Here is a 15,118-nt window from a genome sequence, read left to right on the forward strand (position 1 = left end):
GGGGGGGGGGGGGGGGCATCGCGGACGCAAGGCGAACGTTCTCACCTGTTGCAAGCTTCCTTGTTGATTCTAATCGGGCGCTCCTGATGGAAGTTCGCGGACGCGTTCTTTTTCCCTTCCGCTCCAGTTACCGGCCGCTTCCTCGCGCTATCAATAGGAGAGAAGTCACCCGGCTATGAATGATACGTTTTTGCGACTGTTCCGCGAAAACTCGCTCTTCAACGTAATCTGCTTAGCCAAGCCGTCGCGCCGCGCAAACAGCCCCGATAACTTAATATCCATCCGCCGCCTCGGTAAATACCACGAGCGGTATTGTAATCGAATCCTTTCTCGCGCAAGGAATCGCTTCCCGGCGAGCAAAATTCGATAATCGCTCCTCATCAATCGTTCCGAGAGAAGAAAAAAAGGGGTGCGCCTCAAAACTCCGGGAAACTCGAACAAGAGCCGAGAGCTGGACACGCTTCGCTCTCGCGTCGAGGACATTCACGACTCGCTTCGGACGAGTACGAAGTGTCGACGATCCTAGGATCCGCGTCCAGCCGGAAGATCCACGCACCCGCCCGGCGACGGGACCGCTTCGCCCGTCGATTCGAATTTCCACGGTCACTCGGGGGAGTCGGCTAGCCCCCGTGGCACGATCTTGAAGAGAGCTCGCGCTCTCTTCTCTCGTCCCTTATCCCGCTTCCGGGATTGGCTATATCGGTAGCACAGCGCACATGACGAGGGCCGGATATGCGCGTCGGCGGGTGCGCGCGACGTGCGCGCGTATACGCGCCCGCGAGCAGTGTCGCGTCAGCCCCCGGCCCTGCTGCACCACGTACCATCATCCAGGTCCAGAACCTATACCTGCTCTCTCTCTCTTCTCTCTCTCTCTCTCTTCTCTCTCTCTCTTTTCTCTCTCTCTCTCTCTTTCTCTCTCGCTTTCTCTCTCTTCTCTTTTACCACCGACCGACCGACCGATCGACCTGACCCAATCGACCCATCCGCCGACACCATAACTCGCGGCGAGCCGTCCGATCGCCACGTTGTCGAGTCTAAAGTCAATCAACCCAGTGCTCCGCAGTCGTCGCAGTCGTCGTTGTTGTCGTCGTTGTCGTCGTTGACGCCGTCGTCGTGGTTAACGTCGTCGTGGTTCGGCCGTTCCGTTCACACAGGGCTGATCTTCATCGGCAAGTCCTTTATGGTATTTTTATTCCGCGGTCGCACGATCGATCTCTCTCGATATCTCGTTCTCCCGGAACCACCTGGATCGGCGACTGTTCTCCGACTGTTTACCTGCCCTATTTGCTCCGATATCGGGATTCCCCGTTGCTCTGTAAGAGGGATATGTGAGCATGAACGCGGCGTGTCTGTGCATGGTCGGCCGCGTAGAAAGATAAATGTTTGCCCGGGAAAAAGAGAGCGCTGACCTGAGTCGTACATGCGAACCGTCTTGGATACGCAAGAATAGATTATCAATTATTCGTAAATCACACGACCGACGTTCCGTATCAACTGTCCGAGACCGATCGCTCGGAACGCAAGAATAGAAGATCGATCGATCGATCGATGCTCTTCCTGGGCTGCAGAGACGGAAGATGTCAGTCACGTGGGTCACGCCTAGACGAGAATCGAATTCACGCGCACGTTTCCTCGACGAACGGAAGGTTTGCGTGTAATGCATTTTTATTCTTTTCTTTTTTTTCGTTTCGTGTCAGAACGCGCGATACATGGTACATACACGAAAATGTGCAAATACGTCGTGCGCTGACGTTGAGCGTGTGTGCGTGCGGTCACACACGCGACTAGAATCACGCGCGTAGGTTCCATACGCGTGAAGTCTGCGTTTCTTGTTATGTCATAATAAACGGTGCACAACCGTGTATGCGTGCATGCGTGCGTGCGTGCGTGTGTGGTGTGTGTGGGCGCGTGCGCGCGCGCGCACTCGGCGGTGATATACCACTACATGTACGCGACGCTGACGAACACTATAGCACACACACACACACACACACACACACACACACACACACATATATATATATTAGAAGAAAAACGATTTCGCGCAATTAATTTTAAATCCGCTTACTTTCTTCATTCTCGACAAATTTGTTGGATCAAACATTAAAATCCGCTTGTCCGTTTTAACATTTGATCATCAATCCCGGTGATGAGAGATATAGGATAATTGATTCCGTGTTTAATCGAAAGGGATGCCTGCTGGCAAAATTTGATGTAGAACCTTGCAACATTGACATTATCCACATGATCGATGTACAATTGATGCGATTTATTCATAGGACATCGTTGGCAGAACATCGGCAACATAAATATGGCTCGCAACGACTCCAAAGACCGGAGTCTGGAGTTCTGAAAGAAAAAAAAGAAATGTCTTCTGAAAGATGCATAAACGGAGTGCTGCCGAACGGAGTTTATCGATTTGCGCTTAATTATTCGCTCATTTATCAGGCGAAATAAATAAGCCGCGAAGCCTTTTCAACTTCAACGAGCTCCGCGGGAACGAACATACTCATCGAAGGGGAATTATTTCTAATCTCGTCGCAATTGAAAATTCACCGTTTATATCACTTTATTATTCATCGGGAGGCGCTCTCATTCATCGTGCGGCGGCGAGCTCGCGCATTTAATGCCCGCCCTCTCACGGCTCTCCTAATAAGAAGGTTTTCACAGTTATTAGCTCTTCAAATGAAGTGGCTACATCCATTAATAACCCGGTAACCAGCAGCTATCAAAGCGGACCATAAACCCAACTTTTAACTCCTACGCTGGGAATGATTGATAGCTGCGAGAGCGAAACCCGATAGAGCTTCTCGCGGGGTGATTTACGCCGGTTTTGCCGAAATCCCGCGACGCGCTCGTTGCATTCGCGCCCGAGACGGCGATACGGTCGTTCTACCCTAACGGTCGTCTCTCTCCGAAGGTCATCGCGCGTAAATCATCGTTTTGTGATAGCCAGACGCGCTCACACACCGTGCACTCACACACACTCGCACACACGCGGGACCGAGTGCGGAGCGTAATAATTCGCCACGGCAAAATCCGAACCATTTATAAACCGCGCTCACCCTCTCGCCGCCGCGACAATTTATGCGTTATAACTAAGTTATCCGTTAGAACTATCTAAGTTACGGCTTACACATTCCTAGAGAGAGAGAGAGAGAAAGGGAGGGGGGGGGGAAGGGAGGGAGAGAGACGTGGAATAAACGCGCGACGAGGGCTTCGCGAAGCCGAAGTTCCGTTCGGCGTCATTATTAATACAAACTCGATCAACGTGCTAGAATCCCGGTTCTTCCTCTCTCCTCTCCAGCCTTTAGCGCGCGGTCGGCGCGCTAAAGGGATTATCATCATCCCCCCGGCACGGCTCGAAACTTATTTTTAACTCGCCCCTGAGAAGACTCTCGGCGTACAGGCCGCGTAATTGCGAGCCGAGCGCTCGACGGCATTCTTAGCGGCGAACGCGGCGTTACGTAATTACCCGCTCGCGCGTGCGAGTGCGCGCGGCAGGCCCGAAATTAGCGAGGAGGAGTCCCGAGACGCTATCGGACGATACCGAAAACACGCGAGATGGAAATTATCGAGGAACGTGTCGCCGAACGACCACCCGCGCGCGGCTGCTCGCGCGACCGTTTCATTCGCCGTTTTCGCCGAGCACCGTAATTCGCGCTTCGGGCGCGGCGCGCTTCCCTCCTCGTCCCTGGCCGATCGTAATTCACCGGGTTCGCGCGAGCGTGTTCCAGCGCCGAGAGAAGAGCTCTCTCTCTCTCTCTCTCTCTCTCTCTCTCTTTCCCGCGGCGAAACGCGGTATCGTCGCGGACGGACTATTATTACACGTGGACAACAAGTGCGACGGAGTATCGTCGCGGGCTCGAGGCGCGGGTCCGCTAATAACTCGCAAGTCGACGAAAATAGACGCGGCGTTACAGGGGGTAAATATGCGTCGGAGAGTGCGGTGTACTTGGCCAGTTAGATCAGGTCACCGACTGCCGACCGCCGCCGTCGTCGCCGGACTTTCCCGTAACTGAAATACCTCAGATATCTTGGCGTTTATTAACGTACGTCGCAGACTCATCGGCCCGCGAAAAGTTGCCCGTGTTCGTCCCCCTTTTTCGCGGTCGCCTCGCTATTCGAAGTACCGCCGCGGAAGAATGAGCGAAGTATGTGGCCACTGTAGAGAAGTAACGATTAATCCCCTCTCAGGAGAGATCATCATTTAATTGCACGGTATGTGTAACTAAATGGTTTAGTCACCAATCATATAATTTAGTTACATATGTCAGCAGCTAAACGATTCTATAACCAAATCATTTGGTTGGAATGGTTTCACTAAATGTTTGGTTTAAACATGTCCTCGAAATGCGATATAAATTAAATACGATCAAGCATATATCAGGCAAAATCACTGACAATACCTTAAGAGAGTGGGATCAAGATAATAAAAAGGAAATAATCAATAATATCTTTTCTCACTGTCTCTGCACTTAGACTTCTCCGGTGGAAACGGTTGCTGCTATTAACGGAATTTTTGCCGCGAAATTTTACTGACTTGCAGTACCACACTTGTAACTACGATCAGTAGTGACTATTGGCTGCTTTTCAATGATAATACACCGATCACACTTTAGAGAGTGATCTCGCTCTCGCGGAACGATATTCGCAGACCGGAAGATCTCCTGTTCCGCGTTGATCTCGTTCAGGCTCTGCCTCTGTAACTCCCTCCGGTCGATCTCGGACTATGCAGCTTCACGATCCCCACCCGTCCCCGCCTCGTCTCACTGCACATCGAGTCGCAATTAAGGTTCCCCCTCATATTCAACAGTACCCGGCAATGCCGTCCCCCCCCGTCTGCTGCCGTACTACTCGCCGTGCTACTCGCTTTGTCTTTAAAGGAAGATTCAGACCTGTGAGCTGTGCAGAGAGGCTTTCACATTATCTTTGCCGCGGCGGCAGTTGACGGTGTGTGTCGAAACTTTTGTTCTAGTTACGCTAGCTGCAGAGAGAGAGAGAGAGAGAGACGCGCAGACTGGATAGAGCCGGGACAGAAGGTGTCTGTCAAAAGAGGCGTCGTTACCGCCGGGGGCGTATTTCCGCTATCTTCGTCCGCTTGTCCGTTAGCGGGCTAAAGAGGGACTGAGAGAGACGGAGCTGGCAGGGAGAGAGGAGAAGCTAGAGGAGGGAGATAGAGAATATATACACGTGCGCGCACACGCCCTCACACACACGCGCGCAGCGGAATAACTCGCGTATCTCCGCGCGCTCGGAATTTCCGCGCTGCCCACAAAATGCGCTGATAAATATCTTATCAAAAGCTCCACGTTGTGTTCGCGCGAGTGTATGCCGTGCGCGTATTAAAGATGAACGCGGAGGGACGCGGCCGTATGTCTGCCTGCTCTCTAAGAGAGACAGAGTGAGAAAGAGGGGGAGGGTGGGAGACGCGGTTGGGTGAACGCGCGTTGAGATTTCGCGATATTCTTCGACGACGAGAGAGAGAGAGAGAGAGAGATAATTCCAGTCGTGAACTGTTAATCGTAATTCCGCGATGTACCAGCCTTTAGGGAGCGAATGTCGATAGGCAATAACTCGCTTTGTGTGTGCGTTTTACGCGGGATTCTACAGTTTCGGGAGCCGGCCGGTCGTCGTCGCGCAGTCGACGTGGTCGATAATCAACGCGACTCGATCGACTGCACGTCCGAAGCGGGATGACGGCGTCGCGCGAAATCAGTTTTGCGACTCGCGATCCCGCCCGCTCTCTCTGGTTTTGTCTCTGCCGATGAAATTTCACCCCGCGACTCGGCTCGTACTCGGCAATGTACAGACACGGATCAGGCGTGAATGATGAGAGCTCTCAGCGCGCGGGTGATCCGGACCGACTTCACAGAGCACAATACCAATCAAATTGGAGAAGCGGATTACTGCGCTCTCGCGTTTCATTCCATGTCAAACGTTTCTACGAGTGGGAAAGTATTCGGGATTTTCGCGGGGCGCCTCGTGTCCTATTCGCCTTCGACGTTCGAGGCGAACAAAATGTAGGAACGAACGGCTGAACGATGATCGATCTCGCAACCCTTCCTTCAAAAAGGGTGGGAGAGTGTGTGTGTGTGAGAGAGAGGGAGACCCTTCAATGCGTCGTGAAGTTCAGTTCATAGGTCGCAATGCGATTTCCTGAATTATTACGCGAGAAAAGTATCCTTTCATGTAGCGCGCGGCAGGGAAAGAATGGAAGGGGAGGAACGGCCGAGAGAGAGAGAGAGAGAGAGATACTTTTCGGGCGGAGGTTTGAAATTCAAAGCACGGATCGTTAGATCGGCGCACTTGCGAGCTAAAGCGGCTGAAAATAAAGAAATTAAGTTACGCGTCTCCCTTCGTCGCGCCCCTTTGATCTCTAATACGCCGGAATTCGATTTTTCTGCCAGCCGTGCCGGTCCGATCCGACAAAGTGGAGCGTAAATTTCGCGTTTCCTCGCCAATTCGGTCGGTTCTCGGGCGGTACAGCCCGATGATCCCGCGAGCTCTTGAAATTCTCCTTCCTGTGATAGATGGGGGATCACGGATCGTCGGGCTTGATTGTAGATATCGCCGGCTATATCCGAATGTTAATAATTTTTGCGAAATAATATCCCGGATGGCGACGAGACACACGCGGCTTTGGGGCGACACTCTGAACGCGCACACGTCGAATTTTATCTGCCAGTCGTTTAATCAGATTTGGCACTCGACCGGCATTATTCACGCGCGAAGAGGGATGGATTCTAGAGAACAGGTCGCACGGTTCATAATCGCTCGCCAACAGCGCTGACTCTTACCTCTTCCCCATAAATCATCGTGAGAGTTATGGCGATGCGATTGTGCCAAACAAGCGTGTAGTAGGCTTAGTTTTCCTTTCCGTTTACGAGCTCTATTCGTTTTCCTTGTCATCCCGCTGATGAAATATTCATCGACAACCATCCGTTATCCCGAGATTTATAGATTCGCATACCAGATTAGAGGAGAAGGTGGTATTATCGTCTATGCGGATATTATGGCCCCCTTTAATATCTCCGCTATTAGGTGATGAATTCTAGTGATTACTTGTGAAATCGTTTGTTCAGCAGCCCGCCATTACGCAATAGCGCTAATACGTCAATACACAATAGCCGGTATTTGTTACGATACATATTTTTACTTCCGAGCATTTCGAAATGTTTCCCGGATAAGGTAAAAGTACCAATATATCTACATGACCACCTAAACCTCTGGGCATTTTTATCGTTTTGGTCTTTAGATACGAATATTTAAATATTCAACATAGAATATATGTACATATTAAATGTATTTTTGGTCGAAAATTTAGATATTCATAGGTAAAAACTAAAATAATTAGAATATTCAAGTTTAAGTATATGTTCGCGAGTATTCACGCTTTTACCTTTCATTTTAGTATTTAATTACGCATGCTTCCTTATTCTTCTTAAACTGGAACGTGTCACACGAATATATGTATATTTGAGTATTTCCTTCGTTATTTAACGTTTTATTCCGCTATACACATTTTGAATTCTGCAAAATCAAACAATAACATGACATTTTGCTAATTTGATTTTCCGTTAAAATAGATTTAATACCTCTTTTCCGAAGTTTTCATGTCGATGTAGTTATTTGATAAGTCAATAATTTAAATTAAGTTTAAAGGTGTCCATTTGTTTGATAAAAACTGTCCTTTTGACAGCTTGTATCTATCTTCTGACGGGTAAGTCAGTATCTATATTAAAAATTTACGGTTACATTAATTGTTGTTCCTTCTAAGAGTTTATTTTGAATAAATACATAAATTTGTAACTAAACACCGTGTTTTATCAAACACTAAGACTAATTCTTTAAATTGTATTTTAATGAGAAGCCAAATTAGCAAAATGCCATGCTGTTGTTTAACCTTGCATGACTAAAAATGTGTACAGCGGAATAAAAAAGTATTAAATAACGAATAAAGCACTCACGTACACGCATATTCGTGTGATAATACGTGCGATAATACAGTACCGCCTGTGTTCCTCTTCGACCCATTGTGCAGTGTCGTCATATTTTGATAAATAACGCTCTGAAATAATAAATATTTCACAACTTTGAATCCAGAATAGATTGAACAACACTTCGACAAACGTAATCGTTAAGTTTTCAATTTAAAATATTGATTATTAATAAAGTTATTTTAATATTTAATAAAATTATTTTAATGAAATTATTTTAATAAAATATTGATTATTAATAAAATGCGCAAAATGTAAACGGGGAATCCACAATACCACATCTTTTCCTTCATATTTTCATCGTGTTCGCACGCGCGTGGCTCGAAGCGCATCGCACGCTCTCGGCAGCGAAAAATAGGGAAGATAACACGCGCAACGAGTCGGGGGGAGAGGGGGAGGGGGCGAAAAAGTAATTAAAAAAGAATTAAATAATGTTAGCGCGAATAAGCGTCGGCTCGTTATGAAATAAACATTCGCACGACAACGGCGTTATCTATTTCGCTCAATCCGATTTAAATTCCATCTGATTCATTCCGGTGGTTAAATATTTGGTCGCGTCTCGCGCTCGTTTATTGCGCAGATTGGAATTTGTAATTTCGGTGACTCGCGTATATATATTGGCCGCGCTGAAAGACGCACCAGACCAGAGTATAAAACCTGCCCGTATGCAATTCGATCAAATATTCACAACTCGCCGCGTTAACCCCGAATTAATCGTGGAAATCAAAATATACGGATCTCATATTTCCGAGGTAGGAACGTCGCGGTAACTCACGACCACCATCGGTTTTTAAAATCGCGAATAGACCGGGAGAATCGCGATATCGTCATGTTAAATATGTTTGTTTTCTCCGCGAAGTAGGTTAGACCGCGCTAAATATACAAATTCGCACGTTCCGTTCCCTTAATTCGCAGTTGAAAACGGGATGCAACTTTTATAGAATATTCGAACGCGGTACACCGTCGGGACGCCGTCGGATTAGAGAGATACCCGATCGCGAATGTCCTGGAAACATAAATCCTCGCCGAGCTCTGAGGCCATTAATAGACGAAGACTACGAGCAGTATCGATAGGATGGAGAATTTATCCAGTGCGTTATCGAATCTCTGAAGATAGTCTATCGCGCGCCCGCGAGTTCGCGGGCTCCTTACCTCCTCTAGGCAACCTCGAGGAGCGACGGAGGAACGAGAGAGATATTTCTCCTCCGAGAAGAAAGAAGGAGTTAAAAACAGATCACTCGATCGCAGAAAACGAGTGCGAGGCCCGGGGAATTGTTCCTCGGCTTCGTCGCGGCGTGACGGGCATTCTTCGGCGCGCGAGAGGAGATCACGGCGTGTCGATCGCGAGAATCTCCGGACGCGGCGCGCTTCGGCCGGTTGCTTGGTCTATAATTATACCAAGCGCAAAAACAATCCTTACTTCATGATACATCGGGCCGATGCGTGTTTCGCGGTTCGACGAGGTAATTAGGCACTCGGCCAACGTCACTCCGTGATTCCGTCGCTTGCCCGCTTGCCGACAACATGAACAATATTCTCGCTCCGGACTCTTTCGGGACCTTTCAACCGCTCTCCGGACGATACCACGACTCTGTTTCTTCTTATCGGACAATTACGTCTCTTGGAGCTCTCAATTCACGCAGCTATAGTTCACGTTGACGATTACCCGTTCCGACGACGTTGTTGTCCCGACCAATTGTATCTCGCGGAATTCCAACTGGAAATCATGGTTTCCTTTCGGTTTTCCCTTTTTTTCCTTTATTGTGCGATGATATCCAGGATCAGGGAGTAACGCATTATTTATAACGTTATCACCGTTATAGTTACCTCTTTTTGCAGTAATGGTTTCGTAACGACGTTACATTTTTTCAGTAAGCAACGGTAACGAATATAATCGTTATTTTTATCGTCGCTTTGCACACGTGCAATACATGAAACGAGCAGAAGCGAGTCCTAAAAAAAAAAGTCCTCAAAACTCAGTGAGAAAGTAACAGAAATTGTAACGACTCATTACTTCTTGAGTAACGATAACGGTAACGAATTACTTTCTTTCGGTGAGTGATAACGATAATGAGTTGACTGTTCGAAAGTAATTTTACCAACCCTGATAACATCTCATGGTAACTTTAACGAGATATTGCACTTCGTCCGTCGGCCAATTGGTTCTTCCATAATGTGATTCTCTCAAAATAGGAAGCTGATTCGACTAATGCGAGATAACGACAAGCACGATATGAACGGTCTCTATATAGTCACACACACACACACACACACCGCATGATAATTTATATAACTTTATACTTTATCATATATATCAGGCGTCTCTGGACCCTCGTCGTGACTTAGAGCGTGAAAGATCGCCATGAGAAACGTGCTCGCGCTGTTCCGCCATTTTTGAAATGGCGAAACGCAATCATGAAGTCGCGCACCGGCTTTATTAGACGTGAAGGACGACGGCCGCGGGAGGAGGGGGAGAGGGTGGGGACTAAAACGGGGTGCGAGGAAAATAGAATTTTCCGCCACATAATTTATAGGTACATATGAAGTACGCCGGCCTGCGCGCGCCGTCCGGTAATGTCGCGGGGATAACCTACTTCCACTGCGCCCATATGCGTTTTTACGTACGTGTGGGTAATATAGAAAATAGGTCGAGGGTAGTTTCCGTCCTGTAGGTGGTCTCGCTAAATGAATATTAATGCGCGTCTAGTGAGCGCGAGCCAACCCTCGTTTCGGCTTCGAGTTTGCGGATATGAAACGCTCCTTACGCTTAGCGGGCTGGACTTCTCCCCCGCCCGCAGGATTTGCCCCGAATTAATTATTCTTTTCCTCAATGGGGAGGGGGGGGAGGGGTAATTTTATTACGCCGAAACAACGTTGCGTCACGATCGCGAGGCGCGTAACGCGAATATCTCCAGAGGCCTCGATATAAATAAATAACGTTACCTTCAATTATACATTCGCTAATTAGCGTGCAAAGTTTTAATGAATCTGCAAGCGCTCCGACGTCGCGTTCTCTACATAATGGAATCATTAATTATTGAATATCGCAGGGAACTTTTATATTTGCCGCGAACGTTGTATCTGCTCTGCGGTGTGTCTAAGCGCAGCGAGAAATAGAAATAATCGATCGAGTAAAAGTTTACCGGCGATGAAAAGGAGGATTAAGCGCGGGATACGTCGGGAAGATGTCCGAAGGTTCCTATTTTCCTTTTATCAAATCTCTTCTCATTTACCGGCTTATTTCCCAACGGAGAATGAGATCCCGTATTGGAATCCTGGGACTTCGGCCACAAGTGGAACTTTTAATCTGTTACACGGAGGCAAAAGTGTCCGAGCAATTCGAGAAAGAGGGAGGGAGGCTGTCGGACGCGCGAAAATTTCTTTCGCCAGTTTCTCCTGAAACGAAACTTTTCATACACTTCGAACGCGAATGTGTGCAAGTGTGAAAAATCAAGACATTATTGCGTACAGACGACGATAATGATACATGCTCAGCTATCTTCTGACGTTCAATTAATTTCGACGGCTAAGATTGAAATTATTCCACGAACCAATATCGAATCGATAGAACTCGATTAAATTCACTCTACACGGTCGCGAAAACGGCGACCACTGAGAGACGCTGCGCTCCGCGAATTTTATTTCTACACGTCCATTCTCATACGGACGATTATTTTTATCCTTCTCCCGTTCATCCGGGCTATCTGAAACCTGGACAAGGCCGCGGAGGTATCGCGGTCCGAGATTAGGTAACCGAAACGGGCAATCTCCTCCCCGCTTCCTCCTCCTCCGTCCTCCTCCCTGTGAGTTTCTCCAGAAAAATACACGGGCTGCCAACACACTCGGACGATATTCAATTTTCCGTCGTAAATCTTTCCGGCGGCGCGCCACATTTATCCTCGTCGCCGCGCTGGCCATCTTCGAGGATCCTCCGGTGAATTCGCCCAGGAACGATGGCGGGGTTACCCTCGCGTTTGCCGCTCGTTCTGTTCCCAGATGCGTTAATCTTGCCGCCTTACGTCCACGTCCGCCTCGCAGCCGCTTCGGTAACTGCGGGATAGGATATTTCGTGCACGTAGTCAATTTACCCGGCGAAATGAGCAGCTTAGCAGAGTGATGGATCCCGCGACAGAACACCGATCCTGTCGGCACTGAACGAAGCGCAAGTCGCATTAATTAATAATATGAGAGCGACGAGAGAGTAAGATGAACCGCGGTGTAGTCCCAATTAGTCACATTTTAGCGTGCCGATCTCGGAAACGATCGAAAAGTTTTTTCGCCCAATTCCGGACGAGTTATAACTTTATTCGCGAGTAATCGGAATAGTTATTTGATTCAAAAAAAAAAGTTAAATTCACGTATGGTTGTGCGGATGCAGCGAGACGAGGAAAAAAAAATTCCACGTTTCGGGCATTTTGCTTTCGACACGTACTATTCTTACCCCTTGAAAGAGAGACAAACTCTGTGGAAAATACTGTATAAGAGCAACGGAAACGCTAGCCGTCAGGAACGGCTTAAATTCCTTCCTCGCTTCAGAAAGTTACGTCCGGCATCTCGTCTACGTCGATCGACTAAAGACATAATTGCAGGTAAAACAGGTTGGCTGCGTGTTTCGCGTTAAAATTAATTAAGTTGCCCATTCTAGACAAATACCGCCGCGATAACGAGAGATGGCCGGCAGAATTAAATCAGCGAGCGCGCGAATTGTCATCGGCCTAACCGAGAGTCTCCGGAGACACCGGTCGGTGTTATATATGCGCCCCCTCAATAAACTTCCTGCTGGAAAGTTCTGCGAAAGTTAAAATTAAACATCGAACTTCCCGTCCGCGTGGACATTGCAGTCTCTTTAAATACGAGGGAATTGCAATTATCCTCGTGCAATTAAGCTCAACTTGACACGCCGCATGGCCTAAGGGTCGTCTCTCGACACTGAAAAAAATTCTCACTACATTTATTTCTCGTTAACGTCGAAGATTCAAAGCAAAGAGACCCACCGAAAAACCAGACGGCAGACGTACGGCGCTGTTATATATAATCTCCGAGGAAATCTCAGGGAAATAGCAGGAAACAGATTTTTAATCCGTACGCGAGAATCCGGGAGAAGTATTGGAATTAAATTGTAATTATAATATATCGCGCGAATAAAGCGGAGAAAGAAGAGAATATTTTGAGGTCCGAACTTTTTTGAAACGTGCATGCACTAAGGGATCGGCTGACGTGGTTTGCACGAAGGTCGTGCCGAGCGAGCGCTGAAGGAAAATTAGCGATGGCGCGACATCAGGCGAAAGACCTCCGGTGTCGTCCCGCGTCTTCAAACTCAATTATTGTCTCGCAATTAACGGCCGGTCGAGCTCATGAGTTAGGCAGGTTACGAACTAGCGACGAAGTTCGACCAGCGACGCGCCATAATGTAATTGGTTCATCGTGTGTGTGTGTGTGTGTATGTGTGTGTCACTGATTGCGCTGCCTATCCGGCAAATGATCGGTCTTTTCAAAACAGAATGGCTCGAATCGAGGAAAATTATCGCGGGGCGAATGACGAAGAGATGAATTGATTATTTCTCACAAATGCTAATCTATGATAAAAATTCTTTTTTGATTTTTTTTCTTAGCGTGTGTTGTATTTAGATTATTTAAACAATTTTTTGGTAATTATTCGTTCTGACGAACACAGCTCCGATAACCTTAACTTTGACATATGTGTCGAGAACATCCCCCTGAGTAAATCTTTCGAAGCTTTTAATCGACGATGATTGTTTATTAAAGAGTTATTAACGAAAGAGATTTTATCATCATCGCGGAGAGAGAGAGAGAGAGAGAGAGAGAGAGGGAGAGAGAGCTAAGGTGATAATTTAATTAAATTCCTTTCTGCGCCGAAATATATCTGCATATCTTGACTGTTTCACACCTCGTGCTCGTCGCTCTCCCAGTACTTATCTTTATCGATAATTACATTTTTGAATTAAGCGACTTTTACGAAGCGAGGTCGCGGTAAAGTCTCCTTTGTTTCTTCATCCAGGACCTGGTCGTCACATAGTCCTGGAATAGGGGAGAATATTGGAAATAAATTTTAATTATTACAAGGATCTCGCGCCGCTCAACACCATTCCCAGGTCTCGGAATAACGTTGATTTAATCAATGCTCCATTTTCGCGCGTCCATCACGGCGCGCCGTCGAAATCAGAGCGTAATCTCGCGAGAAAAGCGAGATATAGATAGAGATAGAGATGGGGAGGAGTAATATTAATATAAGAAGAGGGCGGCCGCGCCTGTGCTGCGCGACGAATCGCAGGCGCATCGGCGCCGTTGAGATTGAATCAATATAATCAAAATCGGATATCGAATATTGAATCAGGCGCCATGACTATCGGTACATATAAGCGGCGAAAGATTCCCCACACCTCCGCGGTCTGCTGCTGCTGCACTGGGCGCGCACAGAGCTACATTTTGCAGGCCGAGCTTCGGCATTACTGTCGGAAAGAAAGGGGAGCGCAGAAATTGCGTTCCCGCGGAAACCGCTCGTGTATTTTACGTACCATCCCCCCAATCGTCGAGATTTTGGTTTCGCATTAACCCTGTAGCTTCCATCGAACTTGAACAACACCATGTAGGCTCTGGCCTTATCTTGACGCTGCAAATGATCACTCAAACTAGCGGGTATCCAGAAACCTTAATGCCGTTTCCTTCATATTGCCTTTACAAAGGGACACTTTACTATTTAATTAATGAATTATTTAATATTTGATTATTATGTCAATATTCTATATCCGTATTCAATCTGAATTTTCAATCTCACTGAGCGATGTATTAATTGTGTAACGTACTTAACTGTACATAGAATATGTTCGACAAGTAAATATTAAATAATGCAATCAAGATTAATGTGTGGACAAATATTTAATGGACAAGTCAGACAATAATTTTGCTCCTTCGTAGTGTTTTTATTATTTATTTGTTTCATTAGCGTTGTACAAATGCATATTTACGAAATATATATCTGGAGATACATAATATATCGTTGTTCATGTTCCGGCGTCCTACGTTCTTCGTCCTGGCTTCTCGATCCCAGCATCTTTTCCTGACTGCACCAACATGACACTCCAGATGTTTACTCGTGG

General features: G+C 47.2%; 2 protein-coding genes across 2 annotated transcripts in view; one reads left to right on the top strand and one right to left on the bottom strand.

The window, feature by feature from the left end:
- Positions 1 to 64, bottom strand: part of LOC106746722 — a 56,387-nt gene extending 56,323 nt beyond the window's left edge. Inside the window, exon 1 of the mRNA XM_014623592.1 lies at positions 46 to 64. The gene's annotated coding sequence lies outside the window, so the exon portion shown is untranslated. The remainder of the gene's footprint in view (positions 1 to 45) is intronic.
- A 1,012-nt stretch (positions 65 to 1,076) lies between these two features.
- LOC106746720 (poly(rC)-binding protein 3) overlaps positions 1,077 to 15,118 on the top strand; it is a 99,087-nt gene continuing 85,045 nt past the window's right edge. The window contains exon 1 of the mRNA XM_014623586.1: positions 1,077 to 1,169. The gene's annotated coding sequence lies outside the window, so the exon portion shown is untranslated. The remainder of the gene's footprint in view (positions 1,170 to 15,118) is intronic.

Source organism: Dinoponera quadriceps, unplaced genomic scaffold, assembly GCF_001313825.1.
Source record: "Dinoponera quadriceps isolate SergipeBrazil2010 unplaced genomic scaffold, ASM131382v1 scaffold1565, whole genome shotgun sequence".
NCBI classification, from domain to species: domain Eukaryota; kingdom Metazoa; phylum Arthropoda; class Insecta; order Hymenoptera; family Formicidae; genus Dinoponera; species Dinoponera quadriceps.